At 42.7% G+C, this 15,803-nt stretch overlaps 1 pseudogene across 1 annotated transcript in view; it reads right to left on the minus strand.

Moving 5' to 3' along the window:
* LOC308074109 (glutamate receptor ionotropic, NMDA 3B-like) overlaps positions 1–15,161 on the minus strand; it is a 79,032-nt pseudogene extending 63,871 nt beyond the window's left edge. The window contains exons 1-2 of the transcript in view: positions 15,056–15,161; positions 14,165–14,643 (exon numbers count right to left, since the gene is read on the minus strand). The product of the transcript in view is annotated as a glutamate receptor ionotropic, NMDA 3B-like (transcript). The remainder of the gene's footprint in view (positions 1–14,164; positions 14,644–15,055) is intronic.
* Positions 15,162–15,803: the final 642 nt, after the last annotated feature.

The following is a 15,803-nucleotide window of genomic DNA, read 5'->3' on the forward strand; positions in this document are numbered from 1 at the left end:
ATAATCACTGATCACTATTATGCTCCAATTAGACCCTATAAGACCCGATTTTATATTTCATATTTTAAATAATATTTAGCTTATTTATTATGTAGAAATTAAAGGAAGAACCATGCTAACGATGCTAGCGCATTAGCATCATCATGGTTTATAGGCTGAGTGGGGCATGACTAACATTATCACCGATCACTATATTATGCTCATTAGATCCTGAGAAAGACTATTTTATATTTCATTAAGATTTATATGGTTACATTTGATGTAAAAACGATTTTACTGTTGTTAGCCATCTTTAGCAACTTAGCTCCCCTTTATGTAACCCATTACATAGTCTTCAACAGGGGGTCCGGGACCCCTAGGGGGTCCGAGACCCCTAGGGCGTCCTCAGAGTTACTACAGGGGGGATGTTTGTGTGATAGGAACTTTTTTTTTTTTACATTAACTAGTCCAGAACCCTAGAATTCCTTTTTCTGAGGGGAACATTAGCCAAAAATAGCAGCTCCCATTGTGAGCTTGTAGATCGGCTATTTTAGCAAAGAGGTTTGATGTAGAGGGAAAAGGAGCAGATCAAGTAGGCTACGTACAATTATTTAGGGTTTAAGTGGTTAACTGTCTGAAAATACACATCAACATGAATCCAACAGTGATGATATTGCTGTCAAGTCTATGAAGCTATCTATGAAATCTATGAAAAAGTTTAATCTGCACACAATGTTATACAATAAGTAGTGGGGGTCCCTGCTTCATCTCAGCTAAGGGGTCCTTGGCCTGGAAAACGTTGAAGACCCCTGCATTAGGGCATTAAATGAGACATATAATTGTGCGCTTGTTATGAGCTTGTAGATCTGCCAATTTTTTTTATTTTAATAACACCTGTGTGTGTGTGTGTGTGTGTGTGTGTGTGTGTGGGGGGGGGGGGGGGGGGGTCCTGACAACCGGACAGCGTGGATACCAGCCTGCAGACACCAGTAGCAGGTATGTCTTGTGTTATTGTATTGTGTTGTATTGTATTATATCACATCTTGTATTTCATTTCTAACGCTTACTGGTCCATTTGGTTCCAGAGCAAAATTTCCATTTAGGATCAATATATTTGTAAGTCAAGCTTTTCACACATGAATGCAATAAAAATCCATTCTCATGACATTGGCATTTTATGAGCTAAACGTCACGTTTGTCTGCTTATTGCAGTACACCAACCTCACCATGTCAAATGTACTTCTGTGTGCAAGACGGTGTACATAGAAGAATAAATAATTCAGATTTTATGTGTGATGTTCAAAATAGACTGATGAAAATCTAATATTTTATATGTACATATCCTTTTTGCATTCAGGGCCTGCTGCTTGTCCTCTGACGAACAGATGTACATCTCGTTTCTCCTCTCACACCAGAGAGCACCTACCAGGCGCCTACACTCATCCCAGCCACCTAGTAGATGTTCTGGAGCAGGACGTTGTGTGACGTTGTCCCTGCCTCTCCTCAAGCCTAAATGCACCACCAACCCCACATAATTATGACTGACATGGTTTTATGGCTGTAGGAACAGTGTGTGATTGCAGGAACAACATGAGAAACATTATTCTACCAATCACATAGTAAAATCCTCAATGTTAAACTATAAGTGTGTGTTTAATTGTAACCCAGTGTACCTGTAACGGGTGCATTTGGTTACATTTGTACACTCTTGGTTAAATTAACACGGAGGATTTTACTATGCACGAGGTGTGAAGCTGATGAAAATAATACACATCACATGCCTTGCATTTGAGTTCAACTTTGGTGAAACATGAATTTTGCCAAGGCAGGCTTGGCCAGAACCTCCATCCAAATTTGATGATGGAGAGGGCCATTATATTTCCACACTGACTCCAGAGAGCCACATTGCATATACTGTCGGGCAGTCACCTCTTATCTCCATATTTTAACTTTTTTCGTAAATTGATGCTGTACTTCGCCATTCTATGTCACACAAAAGTAGCAAAAATAGCCAATCTACAAGCTACATTGGACACAAAAAAGACAATAATATTGTAATACTAGTCACTAATATAGACTGAAGTAATTAAAGCGGGTCATGAATTGTAACAGCTTAAATCAATCAGTATTCTGATATTAAGTGAACAGTATACATGACTGTTACCATAGCCTTGTATTGGTGCATTTGTCTCCAGGGGGATACACCACAAATGAGCCAAGCTATCACGCCAGTGTATTTGAATAAATTAATAGGCTTATATTTGTATTTGCAGTCAGATCACCTTACCACTATTTTTTGGGGAAAAGACAAGACGACTAATAACAGAACTAATGCAAAACATGGTTATCAATTATGTAGTAATTGATAACCATGTAGGTTATTCATACTGAAATGTTGTTGTATTATAATACTGTATATTGAATTTTCCCCTCTGGGAGTCAATAAAGGTGCACCTTATGTTATCATATAATTGTGTCTTGAAATATAAATCTGTAATTCACTGCTATACATTTTACAAATATACAAGTTAATGAGCTGTGTTCTGACCTGAAAGGTTAACATGATGGGAACATAGATTGAAAAAGCAATTTCTACAATGCACATACAGTAAGTAAAGAGACCAACAAATATTTTGTTTTGTACTAAGAATGTTGAAAACCAAATCAATTATCAGTACCAGATTAATAAGGCTAACATCCTCTAGGTCAGTGGTTCTCAAACTGGGGGTCGGGACACCCAGGGGGATCCCCAAATTATTTTGGGGGGTCCCCAGATGATTAAAAGAAACCCCCCCCCCTATTCTGGGGGGAACATTTGCAGAAAATAGCAGATCTACAAGCCAACAACACGTGCTGCAACCCCTTGTGGGCATGTAGATCTGCTCTGTTGAAAATAGCCAATCTTCAAGCCAACAACACAGCGCTGCGACACGTGGGCTTGTAGATCGGCTATTTTCGGTTAATAGGTTTGGTGTAGAGGGGAAAAAAGAGCAGACAAAGTACTGAGGGTTAATGTCTGAAAATACACATTAGCATGACTCAAACATATGAATAGAAAAGATATGTAAACAGATAAAGAATATTAATTTCCACAACACTGATGAGTGCTGTAAAACAAGTCTATGAAGCTATCTATGAAATGAATGAGTTTAATCTGCAACTCAATTGAATTTTTACTACAATATGTAGTGGGGGTCCCTGCTTCATCTCTCTCTCAGCTAAGGGGTCCTTGGTCTGAAAAACAGAGTCTATACGTGGTCCATTTCTTTTTCCATCTATGAACTTATAGATCTTCTATTCTGCTGAATGTTTGCCTAGGTCACATGGGGTCATTGGGGGAGACACCAAGCTAGATGACTCATCTAATACCCAAGACCAATCAGCAGTGGTCATGGAGGAATTGGTAATTGGCATCACAACAAGACTCCAACCTAGACGTTCAACCAATAGTGTCCAGGAGAATTACCCTCCCATACGCCCCATCCCCGCTCGCGGCAGCGAACACTGCAGGAGGGTTAGGTTTTATCTCTCCTCACCTTAATGTTGGTGTATTCCACAATATTCCACAACATTCCGCAAAAAAAAAATAACAGACAGACAGACAGACAGACAGACATAGATATACAGCAGACAATCTAGGTCTGTCTGTCTGTCTATTCTTTTCACAAAATAATGTAGTGTATACAGTAGCTATAGCTAGGTTGCCTGAGTTCACTCTACCGTTCAATTAATTGCTTTTCATTTGAAGTTAGGAAAATAATAATCTCTCAAGTGTTACTTCCTATTATAGATTATGCTGATGTTGTGTATGCAGAACACCACAGAACCTCATCTTAAGCCTCTTAATGTTTTGTATGACTTGTGCCGGTTTGTCTTGAGGTCTATATGGAACTCATCACTGCCTCATGTTCACCTCACTCAATTGGTTGCAGCCTAAATCAAGAAGGCAATTACTGTAGATTGGTTTCTCTTTTTAAAAACGTTAATGCATTTACTTTAGTTGCCCGGCTTCCTTCTTTGAAACAGTATTAGCTCAATATACATCATCATATTCACTTAGACACTAGCAATATCCTTACTTTGATGTCCCACACATCTTTAAAGAGGTTGGACGAAGGTCATTCTAATCTACTACATAGCTCCATTTCCTCCTTCTGACCCCTCAGGACTTCCCTTGATACAACTTGTTTATGCTTCTAAATTGACTGTACCTGTAGGGATATATACACTGATAGTAGTTGCACTGTGCCCTTCCTTCTCTTCTGTTGTTTAACAGCTGATGATGTGGTGGTTGGTGGGGTGGGTGGAAGAGGGTGAGCAAGCTATCTGTGTTTGAATGTATCTGTATACTTGTATTGTATGTGTGTATCTGTCTGTTGTTAATGTTTTTATGGGACCCCCTCGAAAATGAGATGCTGCACCCCAAAGGGCTATCCCTACAATAAAAATCTGAACAAATCTGAATATCTATCATGGTGTCACAGTGCTTATTTACAGCTAATAAACACAGGTTGCTGTTTCACCATGTTGATATGTGACATGACATCATGCTAATTTCTAACTGTGAGGAGAGATTTTGTTACTGTGCTAAAAAAAAGCCTAACCAATTTATACATTTCCTGTAAGCCGGAGGTCAGCGCGTCTCTCCAACACAGCTTCAAACACTTCACTGAACACATTAATATTTCCCGGCTAACGGATGCACACAGAGGAGGAGAGATGGGAGGTAGAGAAAGAGAGTGTGAAAGAGAGAGGGAGAGATGTTGAAAGAATGAGGTAAAAAGAAAGAGGGAAGAGAGAGAAGATGAAAAAGGTGGATAAAGATAGAGAGAGATACGGATACAGGGAGTGTGGTGTTTAGAGAGTAAGATGAATAGTGTGTGGGGGGGGGGGCATGGGTGGTTTAATGTTTGTGTTTTGGGGAGAGGAAGAGAGGAGAGCAACCATTGAGTGATGTCATGCAGAGAGGATGAGATTGACGGGTGTCTGATGGTGTGTGCCCGACTGAATGTTTGTTTCTGAGAGAAAGCGACAGAGAGAGCGATCGAGAAAGAGAGAGAGAGAGAGAGCGAAAGAGAGAGCAAGCAGGCTGGGAAAGGTGTTCTTGGCGGGGTGCGAGTCTGATTCCTGAAAATGCGGCTGCGACCGAGATGAGAACCCAGGGACGTGCAGAGATAGACTCTAGGTGGTGCTAGAGCACCTGCCCTTTGCCCTCTTGACCAGAAGTGCCCTTTTGAAAAATAAATAAATAAAGAAAAACGTTTTTTCTTTTTTTTTTACAGTATGTAGCCCATGGTGACATCGATCAATTCTGGATTAAAAACTTCTAATATATTAACATTCCCCAAAATGTGCATTGCAATTTTCTTCTCACACTACTAGGGCAGCTGGCGGTTCCGCGCGCCGCGCAAGGTGCCCTTTTTTTTTTACTTGAGCACCTGCCCCTCAAAATGTCTGTGCACGCCACTGTGAGAACCAGAACATATTAGCTGTATAACCTGAACGAAAAAAAAAAAAAACATGTCACCGCAGAGGAGCGCACACATGGGCCAGCAGGGCGTGCGATAATCCGACTTCGATCGGGTACAAGCCCCATGGCACGGCACTGATTTTCTGTCACAGGATAAAACGAGAACAACTACCATACTCTCTACATCGGCTCATACATAATGAATAAAATGCTGTTGAAAGTGCACAAGTAATTTATTTGGACTGGTTTTCTCACAGTCCAAATAAACAGCACTTGATTGAATAAGGCCAACTAGTTCCATTTGCATAGCTAATTAAAGCTCTGCCTCTCCGTTAACTGGTTGGCCGGTGGGCTATCCAAGCAGTTGCCATGCTTTCAGTTGTGTATAATTATATGCAAATAGCACTGTTTAATTTTCGCCTAATTTGCCTGCATCTCCTGATGCTAAGTATAATACAGGGGACTTTAATCTCAGCCAACCGTGCTGCTGGGGGATTGGAGCCAAGAGCAATGGGATGAGGGAGAGGCAGACGCACACACACACACACACACACACACACACCAAATTGGAATATCCACACAAAGACATGCACAGGCGGTAGGCGCGAAATTACATTTACGTGCTCACACATGCATGAAATGCATGTCACATGCATGGGCATGTGCACGCACACACACAACCACATACACGAACGCAGCAAATGCAGCCGTGTGGTGATCAACCACTTAGCCCAGTAAATAACTACGGTTATCTAAGCATAGCAGCCTGTAGGCACGGAGAAACGGAGGCGATAAGTGCCATCGATACGCTACCACCGCCAGGACTAGCTGAATCTTATTTCGGGCGTAACAGAGGATGGAGATATTGCGGTGTAGTGTTGCTCAGATTATAGCAAATGAAGTCGTCAGCACTCGCAAATAAGTATGTACAGCAACACTTTTAAATAAGGCACAGCAGCAGAGGGAAACGGATGTGTTTCAGCCCTCGGCTTTCCTCAGCGTTTCTGAGACATATGTGGGTGTGACCCCTATTAAAGACGTTGGTGATAAAATAATTACAACCACAGAATTGTAAATGCATGTTTATCCAAGATTTGTGAAAATTATCACCTAATCTTAACTACTACGTTTTCGCCAGTTTCTTAAAATTTCTCCTCTATGCACTGTACAGTCCACGAGCATTGCCATTTAAAAAAAAAAGTTTGACAGACTCACTTCCACGAAAAGGTTACCACACATACACTGTAGTAGCCTATACCTACTTACTACTATACAGTAGAGAGAAATGTCCTTGTGGGTTTTGCTATGTGGGCAAGACAAAAAGGGGAATTGAGAATTAGGATCACTGAGCAAGAGTAGCATCTGAAATAAGGTTGAGAGGTCTCCTGTAGCCAGACACTTTATTTCCACTAGCCATGGAGTTTGTATAGGCTATGGTTCATGGGTCACACACACACACACACACACACACACACACACACACACACACACACACACACACACACACACACACACACACACACACACACACACACACACACACACACACACACACACATAAACACGCACACACGCATGCATTTGCGAGTGTGTTGGTCTTTGTCTGTCTGCTGCTAATCTTGCATACTGTATCCCTGCTGCTGGGCCAATCAGTGTCATACATTTGGTGCATGCTGCCAGAAGATCAAAGACCTCAATTCCTGATTATTTTTTCAAATCAGTCAATGATAATAATTGCAGAGCCATTATCCCTCCAGTTACTAGTCAATTGCAAGCCTGCAATCGCCAGCACAAGCCAGGGCTTGAGACAGACATGTCAACTCTTGAAAGTTGCATCATAGTTGATCATCTATGCGTGGAAAAATATATATTTTCCATCGAATCTCTTAGTCGCATAAACATTGTCCTTGTGGAGGAGTTTTGTTCTTATTGGTACAGATTATAAAGGTTGGTACGCCCACTGCCACATGGCCTTAACAATCAGACTTTGCAGTTTAGAGAGAAATTTGAATGACGGAAATCTGAGAGAATGATGGAAGTACAGTAGGTAGAGTAGACAATGACTGTGTAGCAGAGAGACAGGGAGGCAGACAACGATGTACGAATGGTAATCACATCCCCTGCTATTTTCAAGGCTGTACAGTACATAAACATTTCCCTGCCTACACTAGGTTATCATTAGGGCATGCATCCTGGCAGAGATGCATATACCCTAGACTTTTTGACTGGAGAATCCAGTCTAACACGCAGAAAACGGCGAAATGGCCAAAAGGGGGAGTTAACCTCTGAAGCTATTTAAAGAGAGGCGGGGCGTCGGTGAAAAAGGGGCGGGGTTGGGTAAGTCTGGTTGGTCTGTTGGAAAAAGGGGGCGGGTTTGCTAAAAAAGGGTTCTGAAACGCGTCATAATTAAATGTCCGTCCACCGATTGGTTGTGATATTGCCCTGACAACCAACAACAACCAATCAAACACATGACTGTCCCTTCGGGCTATGGAATCTATCCTCCTGTTATTCTCCTGGATGAGGTTCCACACAGCGTTCCACCACATGCCGCCTCCCTCGTGGCGCGCGTGTGTGTGTGTGTGTGTGTGTGTGTGTGTGTGTGTGTGTGTGTGTGTGTGTGTGTGTGTGTGTGTGTGTGTGTGTGTGTGTGTGTGTGTGTGTGTGTGTGTGTGTGTGTGTGTGTGTGTGTGTGTGTGTGTGTGTGTGTGTGTGTGCGCGCTATTGTGTTTGCCAGAGATATTTTCGTATTTTGGTTTGTCTGACAATGGATATACTACTGATCTTAAGTGTGTGTGTGTGTGTGCGCGCGCAGCGTGCGTTATTGTGTTTGCCAGAGATATTTTCGTATTTTGGTTTGTCTGACAATGGATATACTACTGATCTTAAGACAATCGTCTGTCACGACCGTCATTGATGAACTTCAACCTGGTGTTTGCACTTTCTCCATTTACGGCCCTACATCTACATAAACGTTCAGATTTCAAATATAAAGTACTTACCTTGTGGCCACGGACGTTATAATGATGGACGGTTCCTCAACAGTATCCGTTTATTCCGTGTTGTTCAATAAAAAGCATTTTAATCCGATCGAGGGCCATTTCCTCATACAGTTACAATGTATCAGAGTGCAATACACCTCCCAACCGCTAGGGTCGCTTAGTTGAAAGCATGGAGAAAATTCGGAGAAAGAGGCCATTGATCGAATTAGAATGCTTTTCATTGAACAACACGGAAGACACGGGTACTTCTGACGGCCCGTATATAATTGTAACATCCATGGCCATGGGGTACGCACTTTATATTTGAAACCTGAACGTTTATGTAGATGTACGGGTTGTAATGGAGAAAGTGCAAAAAACAGTTCGGCCATGACGCTGGTGGTGGACGATGCGATCGTGTTTCCACCCACAGTGATGTTGCTTTTTTCCTGTATAGTTGTTTTGACAAGGTGTCATCTGAACTACTACAGTCCTAGCCTAATGTTAACCTTGCTATTTATAGTGTTATGTGCACACTACAGTAGGCCTATGTTCATTATGTGAAGGCCTGTAGTGTTATGTGGCAGTAGGCCTACCTTTTTTTATTTGACAACTTCAGTACTACTTTGTAGATTTCGATTATTATTACAAAACTTACATTAACCACTTCACCCCTATAAACATTTCGTCCATTCTAAAATAGCCGATGTACAAGCTCACAGATCTTGTACATCTGCTATTTTCAAAAGATGTCACACATTTCACAACTTGTGCAATGGGATATTCTGCATAATGAGTAGCCTATTTTCTAGTTTTGGTACTTTAAGTACATTTAGATACCAATGTTTTTGTACTTTTACTCAAGCACATTTTTCATGCCGGACATTTACTTATAACATAGTCATTTTACATTTTCTACATTGCAGTATTGATACTTTTACTAAAGTAAAAAATGTGCATGCTTTTTCCACTGACTGTATGTCCAACCATGAGGTTAGTGCCAGGGACCACCATAACATTTGTGGTCTAAAAATGTTTGCAAAAACATTGCATGTTTTTCACATTTTGTCAAAAGTTTTTGAAAATAGCAGATCTACAAGCCCACAACGCGTCACACACTCTCTCACTGGATATGTTATCCAATGTATTCATTCAGATCCAAACTATGGTAAGTACGTAGCTAAGCTACTGAAATGCTATATTTCACCATAGCAGATCCAAACTATGCCATCAAAATAAAGTATAAAACGTAAAAATGCAATATTTCACAATAGTAGATCCAAACTATGCTACGTAGGTAGCTAAGCTACCGATCGTCCATACTGCCAGTAAGTACATGTTGACCATAAATAAATAAACTTCCCTCTATTGCCTACATGACGAAAATGTGCTAATATATATATATATGGCTAAATCACCTGTTGTCGTGGGTTCCTTTTGTGGACCTGTAATGTTCATATAACCATCATAACAATAACTTGATATAACATAGGCTACTTGTGGCCACAATTTTGTAAGAACAAATAAAACATTATAAACCTGTAGATTTGTGTTACTTGAATGCTGTGATTGCTAAGCTAGGAAGACATAGTCTACTATGTGGTCATTAGCCTAAATGACTATCTAGGCCAGTGATTCTGGCTCTTTAATTTTAAGGACCCCCGTTTCATATGTACCAGGGCACAGGCCCCAATTTTTCCAGCCAAGGACCCCTTAGCTGACAGAGAGATGAAGCAGGGGTACTGATACAAGACCACCAACAGGAGACTCAACCTTTACAGACATATATACATATTATTTTACAAAGATTTCGTAGATTTATTTGGTAGATTAGCATTAGCATATGGAATGTGGCCAATCAAAACTGTCATTTATTATGAATAGCCTCATTTACATCGATCAAAACATATGACAATGTCATCTAATGACACTGCTGTGCAATTGATTCTGACGATGGGAAATGACTCAAATCAAGACGCATAGTACCCCCAAAGCTGAGCCACGCACTCTTATTAAAAAGTATTGGTATCAGAATGTACTTAAAGTACCAAAAGTAAAAGTACAAAAATGTTTGAAAATAGCAGATCAACAAGCTCACAACGCGTCGCTTGTAGATCGTCTATTTTCAAATAGCCTATGTATAAAATAGGGCTAAAGTGGTTAATGTATGTTTCATAATATCATCATTTATATCTGAAAAGTAACTAGTAACTAGAGTAACTAGTAACTAGAGAGAGAGAGAGAGAGAGGACACACAACTTTGCGTGCAGCTCATTCACACCTCGCGGTTAATTCGCTCATGCGTTAATGTGTCAATAACGCGCTAACTTTGACAGCACTACTTCTGTGTCTTTCCTCTTCTCAGATCATGAACACAGAAGCCACGTCCTAGCTCTCCAGTCACAATGACATCTATTGTATGTCATACGTCCTTGTTTAGTTACAACATGCTTTAGAAAAGATGTGTGAAAACCCCAAAATGGATGGCTGAAACGGTTCCCCGACATTTGGAACCGTTTTCGGAACAGGTTTATCACACTGTCAGAGCTGGTATGTGGACTTCACGTCTGCTATACAATTACAATACCGGTGGTTCTCAATTTTGAGAGTTACAGACCTGTAAAGGTTACATTTGGAACCCCCTCAAGTAACCCGGAGGGTCCCTGAACCTCACTTTGAGAACCACTACAATAATAATGTATGTGATACTGTACGTATGATTGAATTTGTGTTTATAAAACATTGTAATGACGGCCAAAATTATAAAAGAAAATAATTGACTATAGGAATCGTTAAAGAGAACCGTTAAGGAATCGGACCGTTAAGAGGGAATCGTTAAGGAACCGGAATGGTTAAAATCCTAAAGGATTTTCCCATTCCCAAACCTAACTAGAAAGTGAGTCTATTAAAGTTAAGGACCATGCTAGTTAGCTGTAGCTAGGGGGTGTTGTTGTTGGTGGTGGGGGGTGTTATGTGGTCATAAAGAAAAGTGAGCTATCGTGATGTGCTCATAAATGTCTCAACAGCCTCAGTTTATCCTGTCTCTCTCTCTCTCTCTCTCTCTCTCTCCCTCTCTCTCTCTCTCTCTCTCTCTCTCTCTCTCTCTCTCTCTCTCTCTCTCTCTCTCTCCACCACAGAAAAATGGGAGAAAGAGAGAGTGAGAAAATTTGATTTGCTCATTCCGTACATCTGCTTCAAACCAACCATAACGAGGTGGATGTAGTGTAGTGTATGTGTGTGTGTGTGTGTGCGTGCATATTTGAGTCGGTGTTTACTCGTGAGTGTGCCTGTGTGTGGGGGGATGTGAGAGTGTTTCTGTATGTGTTTATATCTGCCTGCCTGTGTGTGTGTGTGTGTGTGTGTGTGTGTGTGTGTGTGTGTGTGTGTGTGTGTGTGTGTGTGTGTGTGTGTGTGCGCGCGCGTGTATGTGTGTGTGTAAGTGTGTGTGTATGTGTCTCTCAGTGAGTATATGCATTTACAGATCATTTGCAGGAATATTGTCTCAGTGTGGTTCCAAATTAATTTGATTGATCAAGCAGTGGAGCACATCAGCATTTTCCCCCTCCAGAGCCTGAGGAACCACTGTAGAATTGACGGCAACAGCAGTGAACACACGCACGCACACACGCACGCGAGCGCACACACACACACACACACACACACACACACACACACACACACACACACACACACACACACACACACACACACACAAACACACACACACACTCTCTCTCTCTCTCTCTCTCTCTCTCTCTCTCTCTCTCTCATACACGCATACAGTACACTCAAACACGCACACACTCAGACAAACACAATACGATTACTTTAACCAGCCCAGAGTGCTCTGAGCTTTGTATATTACCAATGCAGGAGTTTTCAGCAACACGATATTAAGTCACTTAGTTTAATCAAATGATGATCCGGAGGGAAATGCTCTCCTCACTAGTAATGCGAGTGCACATTGGGGGGGTATGCAAATCCAGAGCGCACAAAGGCAATGCTGAGCAAATGCAACGACCAGGGGCTCTTCTGTAGAGCACGCTATCCTCCGGTTCGGCACACGTTTTTCTTTTGTAAGCCTCCGCGGACCTGAGGAAAGCATTCTTATGTCATCAATAATAATCAGATAGATTTAGAACGGGCGGAACAACAACGACCTAAGGAGGGCGAAAGGGAGAGAGAGAGAGAGAGAGAGAGAGAGAAAGAGGGAGAGAGAGAGTGTAAGATGGCTCCATTTCTGTCTACTGACTGTGTCAGAGGTGCATGGGCTTTGGACAATTCAGGAACCTTCCTACCATTGATGTCATCGGTTGGGATTCCAAGCTAATGGAAACTACAGTCTTTGTCTTCCTGGAAAGTTAGCATGCTGAAATAGAAGCCAATGTTTTTGCATCATAAAAATTACAATTAAGATTGAAAATGGTGTAATCAGTGGGAACTGTCCACAGTCCACCTCAGACATGCAGACATAATATATAATGAGCAATAGTGAGGACCATTATTTAAAGATATGTTTGAAAATGGATGACGTGCTCTGCTCAAAGGTTGCATTTTACAATTAAGTGATAGAATGTTCTAAACTTTAGGCTATTAGACTCTTGTAGGCTGAGTGAAATGAACAACCAATGCTTCTACCTGTTAAGTAATCACATCCAGTGATTACTGCTACTTATTGTTATTCTTTCATTGTTTGTGTTTTTGTTGCTGAATCTCTTGAATCCATATTACTAATGGTCTTTTCTCAAAAAATATTGTAAATTATTCCGAAAGTACCAACAGTCATCCCAAAAATATTGTCATATTATCAATATCAAGTATATTAGCTAAACATTGTGACCAAACATTTGATTTGGTCATAATAGCCCAGCCCAACGTGTGTGTGTGTGTGTGTGTGTGTGTGTGTGTGTGTGTGTGTGTGTGTGTGTGTGTGTGTGTGCGCTCAGGCAGCAAAGCGAGAGAGAGTAAAAAAAAAACGATTCTGGGCGAGCGTTCCGGTGGTAGCCGGAACGCTCGCCCCAAAACACACTCGCCCCCATTCATTTCGCGGACAGAGGCCGCCGGATTAGACCCGGGGCGAGTGTGTTTAGGGACGAGTCTTCTGTGATTTCATTCACCAGCCAGTGTTGCCAGATTTTGCGAGAGAAATAAGCAACCAGTTCTATGAAAACAAGCCCAAAAGAAGCAACTTAGGCCACATGAGCACTTAAAACCTACGCTATTTTTTGAAGCAAGCCTAAGCAAGTACACTTTAGAAACAAGCCCCAAAAAAACGCAACCCACAACGACCAACATTTTACAAGAAAACTTTACAGAAAAACAAGCCCAAAGTCGCTTATAATACGCGGACATGGCAACACTGGCCCCAGCAGGTAAAGCCCCGGAAGAGTGAGACAGGCAGCGCCAACAACAAAAACAAACAAGGAACCGAGAGTGGTACGAGAGACAGAACGAGAGCAAGACCGACATTACAGAGCGAGACACACACGCGCGCGAAGCACGCGGAAAATGTTCACATGCAATGTTTTTGTGGGCCACACACGCGCAAATTTTTTACATTTAATTAATTATAGACGCGCGCATGCCGTGCGTGTGGGAGGCAGGGAATAATCATAGTATACCTTCAAAAAAAAAACTAGAACACACCACTGAGTTTGCTACAGGTACAATATAAAAACACGCGCGCACGCGCGCGCACACGCACACACACAATTAAAAGACACCGTTGGTCTACCTTGGTCCGGAGGGGCTCCGTATCCTCCAGGATGGAAATGAACGGAATCTCCCGGAAGGAGGACAGAAACTCCACCTGGATCAGCTCGGAGGAGGAGCGGGGGAACGCCAGCACGGCGGACACCCCTCTGACCACCAGGTCCTGGCAGGCGCTACGGGACAGCGACTCCGGGTCGCCTCCCGCGGGCGTCCGCGCCACCATCTCCAGGCTGAGGTTGTAGGGCAGCAGGGGAGACATCTGGGAGGTGGTCGCGGTGGTGGCGGAGGAGGAGGAGGAGGAGGACGACGAGGAGTCCGACCCGGGCCCGGTGGTCTGGTGCCGGAGGCTGGCCAGGGCGCGGTTGAGCGCGTTCTGTATCCGTGCCGGCTGGCGGCTTGGCAGGAGCGCGCCGAGGCGCACCGTGTGTCCGATCCGCGCCAGGATGTGGCAGGGCTGCGGGTGCGGGCGGCAGGGCTCCGGGGAACAGGAGAGGACGGCACCTCAGTGCAACGCTCAGCAAAGCTTATAACCATATAAATATTGATATAAAAAAAAGCACAATTGTTAATTTCAACTGCACAAATTAGAGCTCAATGAGCACTAAAGAATGAGACCATTTTTGGTCAATTTGGAGGAAAAAAATGTGGGGTGCAATGCTCAGCAAAGCTCATAACCATATAACTTAAAATATCTCAAAAATGATACCAGCATAAATTCTAAAATTTACGGCACAATTCAGCACAAATCCAGCACTAAAGAATGACACAATTTTTATTCAAGTTTTAATCATATGGGGTGCTGCTAACTTCACTGAGGTGTGTCGGTATTATTATTAGGTGGCTTCGGGATTTCGGGGTGACTTGGGGCGTGAAAGAAGCAGCAGCCGAGATGGATTAAAACGGGAAGATTCACCGCAAAACTGGAGCAGCACGCGCGACAACGTCGGGGGGGCGACGGGACTCGGTGAATTCACGGAGCCCCCGGGACAGAGGTGAGTAGTAGGGACTGTCCGGTCCATAGACGGCCCAGTGCCCCCCCCCCCCATCTCTCTCTCTCTCTCTCTCTCTCTCTCTCTCTCTCTCTCTCTCTCTCTCTCTCTCTCTCTCTGAGAAATCAGCACATGGCTTTTCACGTTTCCATAATTAATGATCTCATACGTGATATGCTTTGATGTGAGGTGAAGGAAACGACTATAGTTACACCATAACGGTGTGGTTCTATGTGGTAGCAGCAGGCTTATAATGTCTCTCTGCCTCCCTCGTTTTGTGTGTTCAGGACCACGCCGTGGACAGCGCCTCATCCGCACTGCCAGCGATGCGACGCGACGCGACGCGAGCGGGCGATGAAATCTCATTAAAATACATGTTTTTCAATGAGACCGTCCTGACCTACCGCGAGCGACAACGAACCATGCAGCGACGTCGTCCACCCCTCCTATTTTCGCTCGCAGGGTCTCTATTTGAGCGAGGTTTCGCGGCTGTGCCCCGCCCCCAAACACTTTTTTATTGTTTTTTATTTATTGATTAAATACTTTATTAACAGAGAGATTTGTGAACAGTGTAGAGGTAGGATTTTACTATGGTTGTTAAAAGGATAACACAAAAAAACCTAAAGGAACTTGTTTCCATTGTGGACCTGATTGAGATCTGCACACTGCTTT

This window comes from Gymnoscopelus braueri, assembly GCF_963280865.1.
Source record: "Gymnoscopelus braueri genome assembly, chromosome: 19".
In the NCBI taxonomy this organism is placed as follows: domain Eukaryota; kingdom Metazoa; phylum Chordata; class Actinopteri; order Myctophiformes; family Myctophidae; genus Gymnoscopelus; species Gymnoscopelus braueri.